Source organism: Chiloscyllium punctatum, chromosome 5 (genome assembly GCF_047496795.1).
Source record: "Chiloscyllium punctatum isolate Juve2018m chromosome 5, sChiPun1.3, whole genome shotgun sequence".
In the NCBI taxonomy this organism is placed as follows: domain Eukaryota; kingdom Metazoa; phylum Chordata; class Chondrichthyes; order Orectolobiformes; family Hemiscylliidae; genus Chiloscyllium; species Chiloscyllium punctatum.
This window is the reverse complement of record NC_092743.1, coordinates 134109802-134128803: the sequence shown is the minus strand read 5'-3', so window position 1 is coordinate 134128803 and position 19002 is coordinate 134109802. Positions and strand designations below refer to the sequence as shown.

The 19002-nt window shown below is 39.5% G+C and overlaps 1 protein-coding gene across 2 annotated transcripts in view; it reads right to left on the bottom strand.

Moving 5' to 3' along the window:
- Positions 1–19002, bottom strand: part of stau2 (staufen double-stranded RNA binding protein 2) — a 364821-nt gene that overhangs the window by 51089 nt on the left and 294730 nt on the right. The window lies entirely within an intron of this gene.

Sequence of the window (19002 nt, the reverse complement as noted above, 5' to 3'; positions counted from 1 at the left end):
TTTGATGAGATCAATGAAGGCAATACACAGCGGTTTTCTTAATTCACAGGACTTCCCCTGCAGCTACCAGACTAGGATCATGTTGACTGTGGGTATTCCAGTTCTGAAATCTGTTACGGGGCTATGCCCCACTACTTTTGGAGATATGATTTTTAAAACTTTCAACTGGTTGGAATCATTGGAAATTTGACTTTTACATAAGGCAAATTGCTTAAAAATGCAAAATCTTGTGAACATGGAGATGAAAGGACCAATAAATCAGCCTTGGGATGGGAATTAAAACACAGATTGGCTGCAATCAAAACCTACAAAAACCTATTGAAGTCTCAGGAAGACATTAAGAAATGCAAAGTACTGAACATTGATTACAAGGCTGCCAGAAATAGATTCGCCTGAAAGAAGCTCTTGGAAATAAAAAGTGAAGGAACATTTCAAAGAAGGTTCCAAGAGCATTTAGAAATTACTGAAAAGGAGCTGGTGTCTCCACTACTCTTTCTCTCACAAAAGAAACTTTATATATCACTTTTACCATTGAACATTTCAAGGAACTTCACAGTGATGAAATTGAAAATAGATGAATTCCAGGTCAAACAGCTATTATGCAAACATGGCCAACTTCGTCTAGTGGTGACACAGCCACATAGTAAATGGAGTTTCGTTGGTCCACATCGTTTCTGCACTCTGTATAGGAATGTCCGGTTAAGGAACTGTTGCTTTTTATGTGGATAGACAGTATAGCTAGAGGGAAAAGATATAAAAGGGACCTAAGGGGCATCTTTTTCATGCAGAAGTTGGTGTGTGTATGAAATGTGTTACCAGAGGAGGTGGTGGAGGCTGGTACAATTACAACATTTAAAAGGCATCTGGTTGGGTACATGAATAGGAAGGGTTTAGAGGGATATGGGCTAAGTGCTGGGAAATGGGATTAGATTAATTTAGGATATCTGGTCGGTATGGACGAGCTGGACCAGAGGGTCCGTTTCTGTCCTGTACAACTCTATGACTCTATCTGTGTGAATGTAAAGATGGTCCTGCTGCTTTGAATGAAGATTGCACCCTAATACTTGCACAACTACAATCATGATATTGTGATTATTTTACATGTAAATTGCTTTAATGTTTCACATGATATTTTATATAATGTCTTTGAATTGGTTAACATGATAGTATATTTTTGAAATGTTTTCTACCCCTGCAATAAACTTGGAAGGCATCAAGAATCACAACTCTGGCAGAACATATGTGAATATTACAGGCATTGACAAGGCAAAAATAAACCCCCATGAGTACGTCAATCACTCAGTCATTTTCAGTATTTGAAGGTTAATCTTTAAAGGTTAAATTTAAACTATTACACATATGAAAATACAGACACAACGGAAAACATTACAGAGAAAGGAATTGTGGTTATGGTTCTTTACAGAGAAATAATAAATTTGAAAGTATCATCAGGACACATATTTTCCAAAGACCAAATGAAAGTTCTTGTTACTCAGATTCTTAAGGCCACAGCTTGAGAGCTTGTACCAGCTTGTCTCACAGCAGATTACAATTGTTTAAAGTTTCTTGTAAAATGAAGCCACCATAATAACTGACAAACAGATCAATGAAGGCAGTGAGGTTCAGTAATGTCAAGCCAATAATAAATCTGAAAATGTTGGGGCTGAAACACAGGAATGTTAAGTGCACTGAAGAATTTATGAGATTACATATGAGGATTTTATAAGTTTAAAACAGAAGCAACTCAAGGAGATGGAATTATTAAGCATTAATATAAGCATAAGTGACAATTACAATATTTTGGATATCATGACATAAAGATAACATCTTTCAAAGAAAGCACTATACAATTACAGGTTTTTTTAAATAACTAAGGCTGAATTTTTGATACTGAAGGGGGAAGCTTACATCTTCAAATTTCTGAACTCACTAGATCGACCTTGGTAGATCAGTAAGTCATGATCTTTGATCCAAGGCCATCCAATTCTACTGAAAACATTCTTACACCCGTCCTCTTTAGACATGCATGGCTGACAACCCAGACTCAAAGGTTGTATTTCAGTTGGAAAATGTTTTGCCAACCTACAGAATTGTTGACTTTGCTTGATTGACATCTTTAAGTGGGTACATTAAGTTGTTATTTTTGTGATCTCAGAGTCATAGTTTTACAACTTACAAAGAGGCTCTTGAGCCCATCATGTCCACACCAGCCATGAGGTACCTATTACTCATCCCATTTTACAGCACGTGGCCTGTAGTTGTGTGACATGACATTTCAGATTATCTCTTTGTCAATTTTTACTTGTTTACAATTAAGAAGTGTGAAGTGTTTCTTGCTACTGTTGTTGATAATTTTCAGACTTACTATTGGCTTGACATTATTAAATCTCACTGTCTTCATTAGCCTGTTTGGGGGTTATTGTGGTGGCCTTTTTTAGAAGAAATGATAAACAATTATAACCTGCTGAAGGTTGCACCAGTATTAAACCCATGAATGTAGTGTTAAGAATCTGAATAATAAGAACATTCATTTGGTGCTTAGATGATGTGGGTCCAGATGATACTTTCAAAATAATTATTTCCACCATAAAGAACAATCACCACAATTCCTACATCGGTAATGTTTTTTTCTCTTGTGCCTGTGCTTTCACGTGTGTAATATTTTAAATTTTACCTTTTAAGATTAACCTTCAAATCCTGAAAATGACTGAGTCATTGATGTACTCATGGGGATTTATTTTCATCTTGGCATTGTTCTGTAATGTTCACACAGTCTCTGATTATCAATGTTTTAAGGTTGTAGAAATAGCATTTAGTCAAAAGAACGCATATGAATAGGTTTTCTTTCTGAGCAGTTCCACTCATTCTATTTTACTATATAGCCAATTGGATATATGTATATAATGAATTTGTATGGAAGAACTGTGAGTTGGCATGGGAGCCATAAGGTGGGTGCGGGGCATGAGTTGGCACTAATATAGAATAGAATGGGCATGGTGGGAAAGAGGGGCCATGGAAATCATGAATAAAATCTTTGTAACTAATCATGCACAGGATTCATGAATTCAGACTCTGGTTCATGACTCGTCTGAGGGCAGTGAACCATGAGTCATCCAGAAGCTGGACTAACTCCAAGAAAATTCCAGGATTTTAACAAATCAACTGCATTTTCTGGCTTTAGTGAGAAAAATATCCTGATCTCTCTAGTTTCAATTGTTTTGAAACTATTAGGAAAATAAAACAGAAAAATTGAAAAATATTAGTTAAAAATCACCAAGTTATAGTCCAATAGGTTGATTTGGAAGCACTAGCTTGTGGAGTGCTGCTCCTTCATCAGGTAGTTGTGGAGCAGGACCGTAATACACAGGATTTATATCAAATGATTCTGTGTCTTTTTTAACTCTGTCCAACACCAGCTCCTCAACATCATGAAAAATATTAAGTTATTCATCTGAAAACTGATTTCATCAAAGTCTTCCCAGAACCAATCTAGTGTTTTATTTTGTAAATTAATTATATTGTGACAAAACTGATTATTAATACAGCATTCAATTGGCCAAGCCCAGTAACTAGTTCATTGTAGATGCATGACTAAGAGATGAAAATTTAAATAATTATCTTGATTTATATACTATTCTTAAAATTCCTTATTTGGAGGTGGTGAAGAGCAACTACACAGTGCTGGTGATGATTCAGGGAGATCAGTTGGTAGGGCAATTTCCAGTGCAGCCCTAATCTGGTTTTCTGGTAATTGCTAACCACCCTGACCTTCAAAATGAAGATAATGCAAACACGAGAAATTGAGCCAGAAATGGGAAGAGCACCAAGAAGCCCAGATATCATATTGTCAGAAAGTTAGTATGTCTAACAACTATTGGTGTCAAAATGAGATAGGAACAGAAATTCATCAACACTTTTTAAATATGTTGTTCACATAATCATCACTTGCATGTGTGTAGCTCAAGCGATGCATGTATGTATCAAACACTTTAAACGTGATTTCCTCTGGCATTTGTGAAATATTAGATGCATCTTTTCACGTTATATGGAAGAAAATAAATAAATCCTTTGGTTAAAACTCTAGATTTTGTATATAAACATTGAACCAACTTCAACTTACCAAAATTTCAAGAATAAACATAAAGACTACATTCCTTCCTTCAGTAATAAAGATTAATAAACTATGTTGGTTTTCTAACTTTTTTTTAGCAGTTAACATAGGCAGCTAACTTTTCCATGCAACTTTATCAGTTTAGCTCTAACAGCAAGGAGTACCTGGACAATCTAATTCTGTCAGCATAGGAAAGAATGCTTTTAAATTATGCTTGATCAGTCTAGCAAAACCCTCTCCTCTCTAGTGAAAATAAACTGATCCAGATTGAACTGAATTACTGCAGCCAGTCCACACATATAATTAGTTCTTATCAGCCAAAAAAGGGTAGGTGGTCTGTTATTAAAGCCTGAAGCAGTTCATTTTGATTACTGAAGAGAGAAGTAGCTGTGGTTACTTGCTGGTGCAGAATATAAAATAATGCACAATTATTGTAAATAAGGGTTAATTTTAGCCACCAGTAGACATAGCAATGGTTGCATTTTTTTAAATACTATTTTTTATGTCACAGATAAATCTTGTGTTGATTATTAGAAGCAGATTGAAATCATCCTATTAGGGTTTACTCCATTTTCAATGGAGTATCAGGTGGGTTCTGGATCTGGAATAAAATATTGCTGTAAGACCTTTGATGACTGCAGCAAGATGTCAACTGCTCAAAAATAAAAATGCACACAGAAACGTACTAAATAAAGCTTTGTGTATCCATGTGCCTCTCCATTTCTATTTAGCACACCTCCTCTCTGTAACTTTAATATTTTCATTATACCCACTACTATCCTGTGGTTAGGTAGGCTAATAGACAAATAACCCTAGGGCTTTTATAACTAGCCATTAATTCCAGAACCACGCTAATTTTCCTGTCAATTATGCTTTGTTCTACTCTTTCCACCCCACACAAATTTCCACTGCATTACTAAGATTGCTCCAAAATGTTCCACTTATATGTGACATCCTTAAAAACCCATATGCAGAGGCTTTTTTGGTTTCCAGGAACATTATTTTTCCTTTGGACATGCTTGGAGCTTATCATTTACTATTCACTCATCCCAGAGATGGATTTTCCTACAACCAAGCCTTCTCAGGACCTCTGACACATATTAAATTGTCAAAATATAGCGGTTTTTAAAATTTAAATCACAAGCTCCCCACTTACTGTCATTATGAACTTGTACATTATTTTTATTCATTAATGGGAAATGGACATTGTTACGGACAACACTTATTGCCAATTCCTAGGTGCCCTTGAGAAGGTGTCTTCTTGAACCACTGCAGTCCAGGTGCTGTGAATGGACCCACAATGCCAATCGGCAGAAAGGTTCCAGGATTTTGTATCAGCAACAATGAAGGAAAGGCGATATATTTCCAAGTCAGGGTAGAGAGTGGCTTGGACGGCAACTTACAAGTGGTGGTGTTCCAATGTATTTGCTGTCCTCACCCTTCTAGATGGAGATGGCTGTGGTTTTGGAAGGTGCTGTCTACAGTTGGTACATAGTACTACTGAGTGTCGGTGGTGGAGGAAGTGGATGTGGTGTTCTGGCTCCTTGAGTGTTTTCATTGTACCAAACTGTATTAATAGATTAGCACTAACACAATATACATCATTACAAGTCACATGTAAGTCCTTTTATGTGTTTAAACTAACATCACTCTCCACCTTTCGATCTCTCATTATTTTATCCTTCTTTAGTTCTCCCTCTCCAAATCAAGGATTGACCTCTTCAGCCCCAGTAAACATACACTAACTGAAGATACTCCATTTGAAAGTGGTTGGTTACTGAGTGTCCATCATCTTTTATAAATGGTACAATGCCAATAAATCACAGAATTGCAAAAAGGAGCCATTTAGACCATTATGTCTGTACTGACTCTCTGAGCACTTTCCCTTAATGCTGACCTGCTGCCTTTTCACTGCAACCCTGCACCACTAAATGATCAAATGACATGTTGAGTACCTCAACTGAACCTGCATCCAGCACACTTCTAGGCAGTGCATTCCATATTATAACTGCTGGTTGTGAAAAGATAGTTCTCAACTCATTATATCTTCTCTTGCAAAACACCATAAAACTGTGTCCTATGGTTCTTAAGCCAGTTACAAGCAGAAATAGTTTCTCCTTAACCACTTTGTATATATCCCTCATAATTTTGGAAACCTCTATGAAATTTCCTCTTAGTTGTCTTCTCTTTAAGTCAAGCAGTCCAAACATCTTCAATCTTTTTTCATAGTTGAAGTGTCTCATCTCTGGACCTATCCTTGTGAACCTTTTCTGCACTCTTTTCAGTGTATTCAAATCCTTCCTATAATGTGGTCCCCAGAACTGTACACAATACTCCAGCTGAGGTCTAACCAGCATCTTTTTGATGTTCATCGTAATCTCCCTACTTTTGTACTCTATGCCATTATTGATGAAGCCTTGAAGACATTAGTGATTGTAATGAGGTAAGCCAAGTGGAGCTCATAGGTTAGGCCAATAACCGGTTGCCAAAATTATGAGGGATATATACAAAGTGGTTAAGGAGAAACTATTTCTGCTTGTAACTGGCTTAAGAACCGGTTGCAATCAGGGAGCTCTGGCTGACAGATATAAACATGAGCATCAGAGTTTCTGTTCACTCTGAGGAAGGCGGACCAATGTCAAGTATCATGCACGTGTTCATATTGGTGACAAAATACCGGCCTCTGTGGAGTTATTTCAGTGGCAACAAGAGAAAACAATATGCTCCTGAAGAAATTTGCTCACAACAGTCATTTTCAATGGGGTAAGCATTTCTGGCAACATGCTGTTATTTGTGAAGCTTGACTCATTCGATCCTGCCGAAGACTGGGCCCAGTATGTGGAAAGAATGCATTATTTTCTGGGCAAATGACACTGGAGACAATGAAAAGCAATGAATAATTCTCCTGACAGCTTGTTAACATGCACCTTTATCGATTATTCAGAGGGCAACTTTCCCTGAGCCACCAGCTATTAAAACCATTCAAGAGCTGATGGATTTGGTTAAAGAATATTACAATCCCAAGTCTCCTTTAGTTCTGAGACACTATCACTTTTACTCAGCAGTTCGAAAACCAGGGGAATACATATCAAGATTTTTGACTAGGATAAGATGATTGACAGAGGTATGTGACTTTGGTTGAATGCTTAATGAGCTGCTGAGAGATGATTTCGTATGTGGGATTAATTTGGTATGTATTCCATGAGATCTAGCCTTGCTAATCTCCCATGGGGAACCTTGCCGAACGCCTTACTGAAGTACATACAGATCACATCTACCGCTCTGCTCTCATTAATCCTCTTTGTTACTTCCTCAAAAAACTCAATCAAGTTTCAGCCAGGGTTTCCAAATTGGAGATGTTGGTGAGAGGTTATGTCTGGTGGCCAGGATTGGATACAGACATAACCATGTTGGTGGGGCAGTGCCCAGAGTGCCAACAAAATTACCAGCAGGAGCTCTTCCACATTCATGGGAACAACTGGGTAAACCCTGGATTCGGCAACACTGTGTCATGGGCATAACATCTTTAGTCATTGTGGGCACCCACTTAAAAGTGGTTGGGTGGTTCACAGAGTTCATTCATTAAACACAGTGACAATGATAGAAACGCTAGGAGTATCTTTTGCATTACATGGGCTCCCAGATGTGCTGTTCACAGACAACAGTCCATCATTCACCAGCAGGGAATTTGAGTATTTCCTGGAGTCCTATGACATTTGGTATATAAGGACAGCTCCATATCATACATCATCTAATGGCCTAGTGGATGGAGCAGTCCAAACTTTGAAGTCAGGCTTAAAGAATCAGCTTACAACTTCAATTGATGCCAAATTGTCCCTGTTCTTCTTTGATTATCACATCACCCCTCATGCAACTACAGGGATAGCTCCAGCACAGTTGCTAATGGAGAGAACACTCCACACCAGATTAAATCTGATCTTCCCAGACCTGGGCCAGGGAGGGGAGGAGGGTGACACAGCATCAGGAATGCCGATGACAGACATGAGACTCTTCTAAGTGAGAGTCCCAGTAACACTCTGGGGGACGTTTGGTACTGAAATCACAGAAATGGTCAAGCCTCATGATGTACAAAGTTCAGGTAGGTGAAGCAGTCCTGAACAAGCACATGGATCACATGAAAGCTGCAAACTTGCAAATGGTGTGGGAGCAGAACATACCAGTCCCCTCAGAATAGATGGAAAGGCTATCAGAGCCCATGGGTTTGCCCCTCTGCATAGCCAGACAAGTGTCAGTGTCACTATGCACATATAAATAAAGTGTGACTTGGTGACCAGATTCCGGCCTCTGTGGAGTTATTTCAACTTATATTTTATTGACAGCTCTCTCTAGCCTTTCTGCTGCTTTTAATCATTTATATGTACTCCTGTACTCCAGCAGATGTGGTACACAATAGTAACCTTCAGTCTATACGGCCTCTCCATGTTCTTAGAACGAAGGTGCAACATCACACACTTCTCCATAGTAAGCTTCAAATAAAAGCAAAATACTGTGGATGCTGGAAATCTGAAATAACAGAGCACTGGAAAAACGCTAGCCTGACCTGAAGAAGAATCAAAGTCAAAAAAGGTGGTGCTGGAAAAGCACAGCTGATCAGGGAGCATCCAAGAAGCAGGAGCGCCAACTTTTTCAGGTATAAGCCCTTCATCAGGTATGTGGGGAGGGGGGGGAATGCTGAGAAATAAATAGGAGGGTGGGGATGGGGCTGAGGGGTGGGGAAGGGAGCTGGAAAGGTGATAGGTGGATGTAGGTGGGGGATTGGGGGATGATTGTGATAGGTCAGTGGGGAGGGTGGAGCGGATAGCTGGGAAGGGAAATGAACAGGTCAAGAGGGTGGTGCCGAATTGGAGGGTTGGATCCGGGATGGGGGGAGGGTAGATTTGGAAATTTGTGAAGTCGACGTTGATGCTGTGTGGTTGGAGGGTCACAATGCAGAAGATGAGTCATTCTTCCTCCAGACATTGGGTGGCTTGGATTTGGTGGTGGATGAGGCCCAGGACTTCCACGTCCTTGATAGAGGGGGGGGGGGGGGGGCGCAGGGAGGGGGTGAGCTAAAGTGCTTAGGTGGTGGGGTTGTTGGGTGTGTGCAAGCCAGAGATGTTCCCTGAAACACTCCACAAGTTGTCTCCCCAATGTAGAGGAGACCACATCGAAAGCAATCGACACAGTAAATAAGGTAGATGTGCCGGAAGTGAATAGATCCTTTGGGGACTTGGACGGAGGTGAGTGGGGAAGTGTGGGCGCAGGTTTTACATCTCTTGAAGCGGTAAGGGAAGGTGATGGGCGTGGACCTAACAAGGGAGTCACAGAAGAATGGTTTCTGCGGAATGCAGATAGGGGAGGGAAATGTAGCTCTGGTGGTGGGGTCTGATTGTAGGTGGCAGAAATGGCAGAGGATAATGTGCTGAAACTAGATATAAGTGGTGTGGAGATTGAGGACCTGGAGATTCTATCCTTGTTGCAGTTGGAGGGGTAGGGTTCAAGGTCAGAGGTGCTAGAAGTGAGGACCAGGTGGGTTCTAAGCTTGTTGTGGTTGGAGGTGTGGGGTTCAAGGATAGAGGTGTTGCATTGCGATTGGAGAGGTCAAAGCAGACTCAAAATGTTAATTGCTCCTCTCTCCATGGATGCTGCCAGGCCTGCTAAGTTCTTCAGCTTCTCTGTGAGTGTTGCATACTGAACTTCATCTGCCACCTATATGCCCATTACAGCAATGTGTCAATGCCTTTTTTTAAGTTCTACACCATCCTCCTCACAGTTTATAACTCTCCTAAGTTTTCTGTTGTCTGCAAATTTTGAAATTATCCTGTGCATTCCAAAATCTAGATCACTTATACAGTAATAATCCCAGCATTGACCCCTAGGGAACTCCACTACAAACTTTTTTCCAGCCCAGAAACATCCAGGAACCATTGCCCTCAGAATCCTGTCTCTCGAACTATTTTGTATCTACCCTGCTACTGTCCCTTTTGTAGCATGACTTTCCTCACAAGTTTGCTCTGACACTCGATTGAATGCCTTTTAGAAGTCCTTATATACCACATCAAATGGCCTTCCCCTCATCAAATTTATGCATTCCACTTGAAAAAAAACTCCATCAATTTATCATAACATAATGATATTGTAACAACAGTCAGGAAAAGGGGTGATTACTTTTCTTAGAATGGTACTAATGGCAGTTCTTTTTATCAAATTGATTCCTGGAGCTGCACCCAATGGATAATGTTAATTTTCTTCTTTCCTATGGTGGCAAAACAAGAATCCCTGCTGTGGCCTGACAAACTCATCACATTTGAAAGCCAGTGGGTATGAACTCAGGAGTTATGAGTGGAAGGCTGTGAAATATGCGCACCAATCAATGGTAAGCAAAAGCATATTTTTTGAACCATTGCTATGAAATAAATACAGGTAGTTTTGGGATAACTCGTATTTCGGCAGTGTGATTTGGCTATAACGTCACTGAAGTATTAGGGAACTGCATTTTTGAGAACACTTATCATTGTTCGCAATAGTGTGACTCCAGTGGGGATTGGTTCGCGCACTTCGGTCTGTGCATGCACTAATATCCGCACCGAAATCTCTGCACATGCGCCGACGTCCGTACCGTTCTGCACATGCGCGATGACGACGGATTTCGTGCCGTTCTGCACATGTGCCGATGTCTGCGCCTAAGTCTCCGTGTTGTTTTGCGTATGCATAATGTCAGCGCCGGTCTTCATGCTGTACTGCACATGCACCGATGTCAGCTGCCAACAGAGCAGCTTTCTCTGAGAGGTACTGTACAGAGAGCAGCTTTCTTACATTTTCTAAATGTACTGTGTTAAGTCTACTTTTTTTCTTTAATAAATATGATTTCAACTTTCATTCAGGCTGTGCTATACTCTGTGTTAAACTTTGAGTGATTATGAGTAACATTTTCTTCCTGGTCTGCCCAACCCCACCCTTCCCAGAAGCCCCGTTATTTCTTTTAAGTGATTTTCTATTAAGCGAGGTTCCACTGGAAGGCAACTATGGGGTTGTAGGAGAATAACTTGTACTGGAATAGACGATGTTGCTGAGTTAAAACTGTAACAAAACAAAGAACGTGGATGCTGGAGATCTGGAACAAAAAACAAAAATTGCTGCCGAATCTCAGCAGGTCTGGCAGCATCTGAGGGCAAAAAGCAGGGTTAACATCTCAAGTCGAGTGACTCTTCACCAGAGCCCTCTGAACTCCCATGAGATATTTTTTCTTCTGAAAGATACAGTCAGACCTGCTGAATTACACCAGCAATTTCTGTTTTTGTTTCAGTTAAAGTTGTGTTCTCACTCCCCAAATTAACAATAAAACTCAATTTTATCTTTCCACATATTACAGACAAAATATCACTACAATTTAATTACTGAGATTATGTTAACTTCAGAATGCAGGAGAAAATATGCCCAGAAATTTGCAGAATGAATACTAACAGCTTAATTTTAAAGAGGGAAAATACAAAATTAGCATCCAACTTTTAAAAAAACAGATTGACAAAGTAAAACTCTTTTGCTTTGTAATTTAAACTCATTTCTGCATGATTTATATTTAATAGGAAAATATGAATATGAAATATAATAATATGAAAAGACAATTAACTGCATAAATAAGGTTTGATGAAAATTGAGCTGTCAGAAGAATTCTAAGCAACCACGCTTTGAACTAGCCATATCTTTTCATTAACTTTTCTTCAAGAGCAGCAACATAATTACTTGCAGTCAACCAATTATCTAAAATCATTACTGTAATAAAATTGTTCATTTTGATCTGCTACGTTATATCATTCTGTTTTAGCAACGAAAATGACTAATTATCAAAGTGATTGCTCCTTTTAACAAATAGCTGAAAGTTCTGATTAAATGGTCATCTGAAAAGCAAATTCTTTTCTTTCTCTTGACACTTCTGCTAAGAAAAAACAATTACTTTTACAGATTTGTGAACTGTAATAATTCAAAAGAAACACTAGATTGATTTGTGTTAATCCACCTCATTTTTAGTGTATTCAACAATTTTAAATTAGGAATGTTTGCTTCAAACAGTTGTCACATTTTTTTGGTGACTGATTGTTTGGATTGTACCTTGGATTATCAGAGCGTCTGGAAGAAGGGAGTGGGTGTAGATGTAAATGACAGTGAATGGCTTGCATAGCATTTCCTCTCCTCTTCAAAGAAAAGCTGATGCAGCCTTATGGAGGTGCCATCAAGTTGACAAATGGGTGCTGTGCAACCCTGTGCCTCCCACTGAAATCCAACTCCTGATTTACACAATATCATCCTGTAAGGAATGTTTTACTACAGAGCGTAGTTTAAACTGATCCATATTAGGTAATATAATCCATTCATTATATGTTTGATTTAAAAGTATGAAATACTGAAAAAGAACAATTTGTTCTGGCTCCATTTCCCAACCTAATATTAAATAAGGTTTCAATACAAAGAAATCTGTAGTAGGGTCATTAATTAGTTACAGGCCACTGGCAAGATACAAAAAAAACTCAAGACAGAATGCTATTGCATTAGTGGTGATACGGCAGAGCAATACCAGATGTAAGGGCTCTTATAATAGACTGATCAAGCAAAGGTAATTTTACCTTTTTAGTCAATGTCTACCTAAATACATCAGTCTCGTCCAACTTCAATTCTTTCAAAATAAGGACTTTCATTCTATTGATCTTTGTTCTTTAGCTGTCAGTGAACCATCTCTCTTTGTGCTCATCTCTGCTAATTTCTCTCTTATGTTTGTCAAATGAAGTTTAAAGCACTCCTACAATATCTTTTAGAATCAAACTCAAACAGGCCACCTCTCTGCAAATCACCAGTTTGTATCCCTGCTGTTTCCTGGGTGTTAGCAAGTCACAGGTTAGAACAACATTACAATCAAGAGTTTGTTTTCAAGATTACAGTCAAACTTAATTGTAGGTTGTGCTCACCCTGCTCACTGACTCAATGATTCCCAATTCCCAACAGTTGGAATACTAGTTTTTCCATAAGCTTTCACATACCAATAAGACTTGAGCCTGAGGTTAAAAAATAAATATTCTGAAATTGTATGCCTCATTAATTAGCAAATCTAATGCTGTTCAAACATTGGTAAGTTTGCACTACAACAGGTCTATAACAGTGATTATAAAAAAGTGTGTGAATTGTTCTTTTCACAATTTTATTTTTTAACTAATAACATTTTCAAAGAATTGACATTTGTAATATTGTATGCAGCTTTTTAAATAGCTGTTTTTGTATCTCCAACATTCCCTTGGAAAGCAGGCTACTTACGAGTCTGACAGACTGCAAAGTAACGGAGCTCCTTCCAGGTCAATAACATTCTTGATACCAAACAACATTAGTATACTTATAACAGGAGTCTCACAACACATGCAATGATTTGGAAAGTGGTGGGGTTCTAATATCCATCAGGTGTGGTTATCCTGCTGATGTCAGCCATAATTCAAAGCCAGACCTCCAGGCTCTATTCGCTCACAGTGTCTGTGACAGAGTTCAAATTTTGCACCTTCCAACTCATAGGCAGAAATCCTACCACAAAGCTAAAGAGTTAATCTTACTTTTTGAAATATTATGTTAAGGTGCATCCCTATATCTAAACAAGGTTTTATTTCATAGAGATGATATATTAATCTATGTCTACAAAGAAAAGTCAATTTTTTAAAAATTTCTTCACAGAATGAGGGCATTGCTGGCTAGGCCAGGGGGCAGTAAACAGTCAACTACCTGCTGCGGGTCCTGGAGTCACATGTAGTCCAGACCAGGTAAGGTTAGCAGTTTCCTTCCCTAAAAGACATTAGAGAACCAATGTTTTTTTTCTCTAACAATCCAAAAGTGTTTCATGGTCATTGTAAGATTCTTAATTCCAGATTCCTTGAAATACCCTTAACAAATAGTACCTTTATCCAAATGAAAGTAAATAGTGCTAAAAATGCAGTGGATGTGTAGACATTTGAAAAAGAGAAAGAATTGGGCAATTCAGCCAGACAGAAATTCAGAAAGGGAAGCAGTGGATATAATCAGGGAGTAGTGGATGTAATGTACAGATCATTCTGCTATAACATGCATTTCATAAACGCAAATTCATTATAACACGATTGACGAATTAGGAACATTGTTTCTAAAGGGCAAAATTTTAAATCATGTATTGGTTATAATGCGATTCCGGACCCATTAGTTTAAAATTATGCTGCTGCTGCGCGATTTTCTTATAACACAGAAATGCATGAGAACTGATCTACCACGTTATAGCAGAACTGACTGTAATGAAAATTTGGATTTGGATGACAAAGAGTCAGCAGAGGGATATAGACAGATTAAGCAAACAGGCAAAAGCTTAGCAGATGGAACACAATGTGGAAAAATGTGAGGTTATGCACTTTGGCAGGAAGAATAGAGGAGCTGAATATTATTTAACTGGAGAAAGACTGCTAGGAGCTACAGATGGAGGGATTTGCTCCATTAATCTCAAAAAGCTAGCATCCAAGTTCAGCAGATAATAGGAAAGGCAAATGGAATGTTGACTTTTATTTCGAAGGGAATGGAGCACAAAAACAGGGTAGTTTTGCTAAAACTATATAAGGCATTATCCATAGAAACATAGAAACGTAGAATATAGGAGCAGGAGAAGGCCATTTGGCCCTTCGAGCCTGCTCCACTATTCATCACAATCGTGGCTGTTTGCCCAACTCAAAAGCCTAATCCTGCTTTCTCCCCATTATCTTTGATCCCATTAATCCCAAGTGCTAGTCTAGCCGCCTCTTGAATACATTAAATATTTTGGCATCAACTACTTCCTGTGGTAATGAATTCCACAGATTCATCAATCTTTGTGTGAAAAGGTGTCTCCTCATTGATGCATCTGAGACAGTTGGGGCAGGAGATAGCATTTCATGGACTTTCTGTTTAAAATGAGCATAAAATGCATTGAATGCACCAGGGACCGATGCATTTTTGTCCGCTATTCTATTCTGCATCGTTTATGACAAATCCAACCCAATTGCCAAATGATGAAAGTGATGGAAGGTGTCATCAACAGTGCTATCAAGCAGTACCTGCTCAGCAATAATCTGCTCAGTCACACCTAGTTTGGGTTCCACCAAGGGCACTCAGCTTCTGTCTTCATTAGAGCCTTGGTTAAAATATGGATAAAAGAGTTGAATTCCAGGGCTGAGTTGACAGCGACAGCCCTTGACATCAAGGCTACATTTGACCAAATGTGGCATCAAGGATGCCTTGCAAAATGCGAATCAATAGGTATCGGGGGCAAACCCTCCACTGGTTGAAGTCATATTTGGCAAATAGGAAGATGGTTGAAGTTGCTGGACGTCAGTCATCTCAGTTCCTGGACATCTCTGCAGGAGTTCCTCAGGGTTGTATCCTTATATTCAGCTGTTTCATCAATGATCTTCTCTCCACCATAAGGTCAGAAGTTGGCATGTTCGCCAATGATAGCACAATGTTCAGCATCATTCACAACTCCTCAGATACTGAAGCTGTCCATGTTCAAAGGCAACATGACCTGGACAATATCCAGGCTTGGGCTGGCAAGTGGCAATTAACATTCGCGTCATACAAATGCCAGGCAATGACCATCTTCAAAAAGAGACAATCTACCACCGCTTCTTGACATTCAATGGGGTTACCATCACTGAATCCCCCACTATCAAATCCTGGGCGTTATCACTGATCAGAAACTCAACTATACACAGCACTTAAACATAGACCCTACAACAGCGTGTATTGCAGCGAGTAACTCACCTCCTGACTCCCCAAAGCCTGTCCACCATCTACAAGGCATACGTGAGGAATATGATGGAATATTCCGCACTGACCTGGATACTCAAGCAGCTTGACGCCATCCAGGTCAAATCAGCCCACTTATTAGGCATTACATCTAAAAGCATCCACTCACTCTACCACCAATGCTCAGTGGCAGCAGTGTGCATTAACTACAAGATGCAATGTAGAGGTTCACCAAAGATTCTTAGACAGTACCTTAAAAACCCATGACCACCTCCATATAGAAGGACAATGGAAGAAGATACATGGTAATACAATCAGCTGCAATTTCCCCTCCAAGCCATTCACCATCCTGAAATATATTACCATAGACCAGTGAGCCTGACTTCAGTGGTGGGAAAGTTGTGGAGAAGGTACTTAGGGATAGGATCTATTTATATTTAGAAAGGAATGGGCTTATCAGTGATAGGCAGATGGTTTTGTGCGGGGGAGATTGTGCCTTACCAATTTAATAGAGTTCTTCGAGGAAGTGACCAAGTTGATAGATGAAGGAAGGGCTGTTGATGTCATATTCATGGACTTTAGATGGGCGTTTGATAAGGTTCCCCATGGTAGACTAATGGAGAAAGTGAAGTCACATGGTGTGCAGGGTGTTCTAGCTAGGTGGATAAAGAACTGGTTGAACAACAGGAGACAGAGAGTAGTAGTTGAAGGGAGTTTCTTGAAATGGAGAAAGGTGACCAGTGCTGTTCCACAGGGGTCAGTTTGTTGTAATACTGTTGTTTGTAATATACATAAATGATCTGGAAGAAGGCACTGTTGGTATGATCAGCAAGTTTGCAGATGACATGAAGATTGGTGGAGTAGCAGAAAGCATAACGGACTGTCAGAGAATAGAGTTGGATGGAAAAGTGGCAGATGGTTTAAATCCAGAAAAATGTGAGGTAATGCATTTAGGCAAGATGAGGTCTAGAGCGAATTATACAATGAATGGAAGAGCCTTGGGAAAAGTTGATGGGCAGAGAGATCTGGGAGTGCAGGTCCATTGTACCCTGAAGGTTGCTGCACAGGTGGATAGAGTGGTCAAAAGGCATATAGTATGCTTGCCTTCATTGAGTATTGAGTATAAGAGCTGGCAAGTCTTTTAAAATTGTACAAAACATTGGTTCGGCTGCATTTAGAATACTGTGTACAGTTCTGGTCGCCACATTACCAAAAGGATGTGGACGCTTTGGAGAGGATGCAGAGAAGGTTTACGAGGATGTTGCCCGATATGGAAGTTGCTAGCTATGAAAAAACGTTGAGTAGGTTAGGTTCATTTTCATTAGAGAAAAGGAGATTGAGGGGGGACCTGATTGAGGTTTACAAAATTATGAAGGGTGTAGACAGGGTGGATAGAGACAAGCTTTTTCCCAGGGTGAAGGATTCAATAATGAGAGGTCATGCTCTCAATGTGAGCGGTGGAAAGTTTAAGGGGGATACACATGGTAAGTACTTCACATAGAGGGTGGTGGGCGTTTGGAACGCGTTGCCAGCAGAGGTGGTAGAGGCAGGCACGGTAGATTCATTTAAGATGTGTCTGGAAAAATGCATGAGTAGGTGGGGTGCAGAGGGATACAAATGCTTTTGGATCGGCTCAGGCTTGGAGGGCCGAAAGGCCTGTTCCTGGGTTGTAAATTTTCTTTGATCTTTGTTCTATTCTTTCACTGTCACAGAGTAAACATCTTGGAATTCCTGCCTAGGGGCATTGTGGGTCAAACTACAGCATATGGGATTGTAGCAGTTAAGAAGACAGCGCAGCAACATTTTCTTGAGGGTAACTAGGGGCAGGCAATAAATACTGGCCCAGCCAGTGATGCACATGTTCCAAAAGTGAATTTTTAGAAAAGTTCAGAGACGTCTCACTAGGCTGATACCAGGGATGGAGTGATTATCTTATGAGGAGAGGTTGGTAGGTTGGGCCTGAACTCAATAGAATTGAGAAAAAGGGCAACATCATTGAAACAGAAGATTCTTAGAGTTCTAAAGAAGGATCACTGGACTCAAAGCAATAACTCTGCTTTCCTTTTCCTCACAGATTCTGTCAGACCTGCTGAGTTTCTCCAGCAATTTCTGTTTTTGTTTAAGACTTATAAGGGACTTGATAGATGTGGGACAGCTAAGTTGTGGGTTGAATGGCCTCTTCTGCTCCTGTGTCTTATAGTCTTAAGCAGGGCAGAGCAGAAAGAACAGCAGGAAAAGGTCCAAGGTACAAATATACTAGTTTGGACAAGTTGACTGTTCTCTGTCAGGGTAGAAGAATTGATATGGACCAGACCAAAAACCCTCAAAATATATGAAGAAGATAGCGCAGACCTTAACTTTTTCTCATTTTAAAGGCAAGTGCCAGGTATTCCATTTCAAATTAAATTCAACTGATCAAACAACTAATTTTGAAGCAAAACACACTTTATTCATACACTATAGATAAAAGACGACAAAACAAATAATTGGAATAACTTAATTCTATTGGAAAACTTAATAGAATAATAGATTATTTAACTATTAAATAGTAACTGTTCCAATACAGTAATATCCCATAAACACACTCTTTGCAAAGGCAAATTCAGTAAAATAGATTGTCTCACATACAATGCTAGCAGCAGGAAGAGAACCCCAGCTTTTATCTGTAACAGAGAGAGGAATAGGAGCTTCCAAATCCAGCTTCAAGACCCTAGCAGCTGCTACAGAAGGCTAAAACTAAAAAAAATCCCGGTTCTGTGGGAGCTTGACTCCAACTATTCAGGCTGTTTCTATTATTTCAACTAAAAATAAATGCCTCACCTGGCTTTGGGAGCTACGTCAACCTTTCTTCATAACAATAACCAGGACAAAATGTACCTCATAAAGCCATAGTATTACCACACAATGAGCCTCAGCACTGTAAGCTCTGGAAAGGAAAAATAAACTATCCAAGGCCTACAATTCTAATCATCGCTGAATGACTCCTGATGAAAAGTTTTTCAGAATTTTCTTCTTGGAATATGGGCAATTTTGGAAAGGCTTTCTATCCGACATATTCAATGTTGTTTGTCTTCTTCAAATATTGAAGACTTGCCTTTTTTTTAACTGCCTATTCT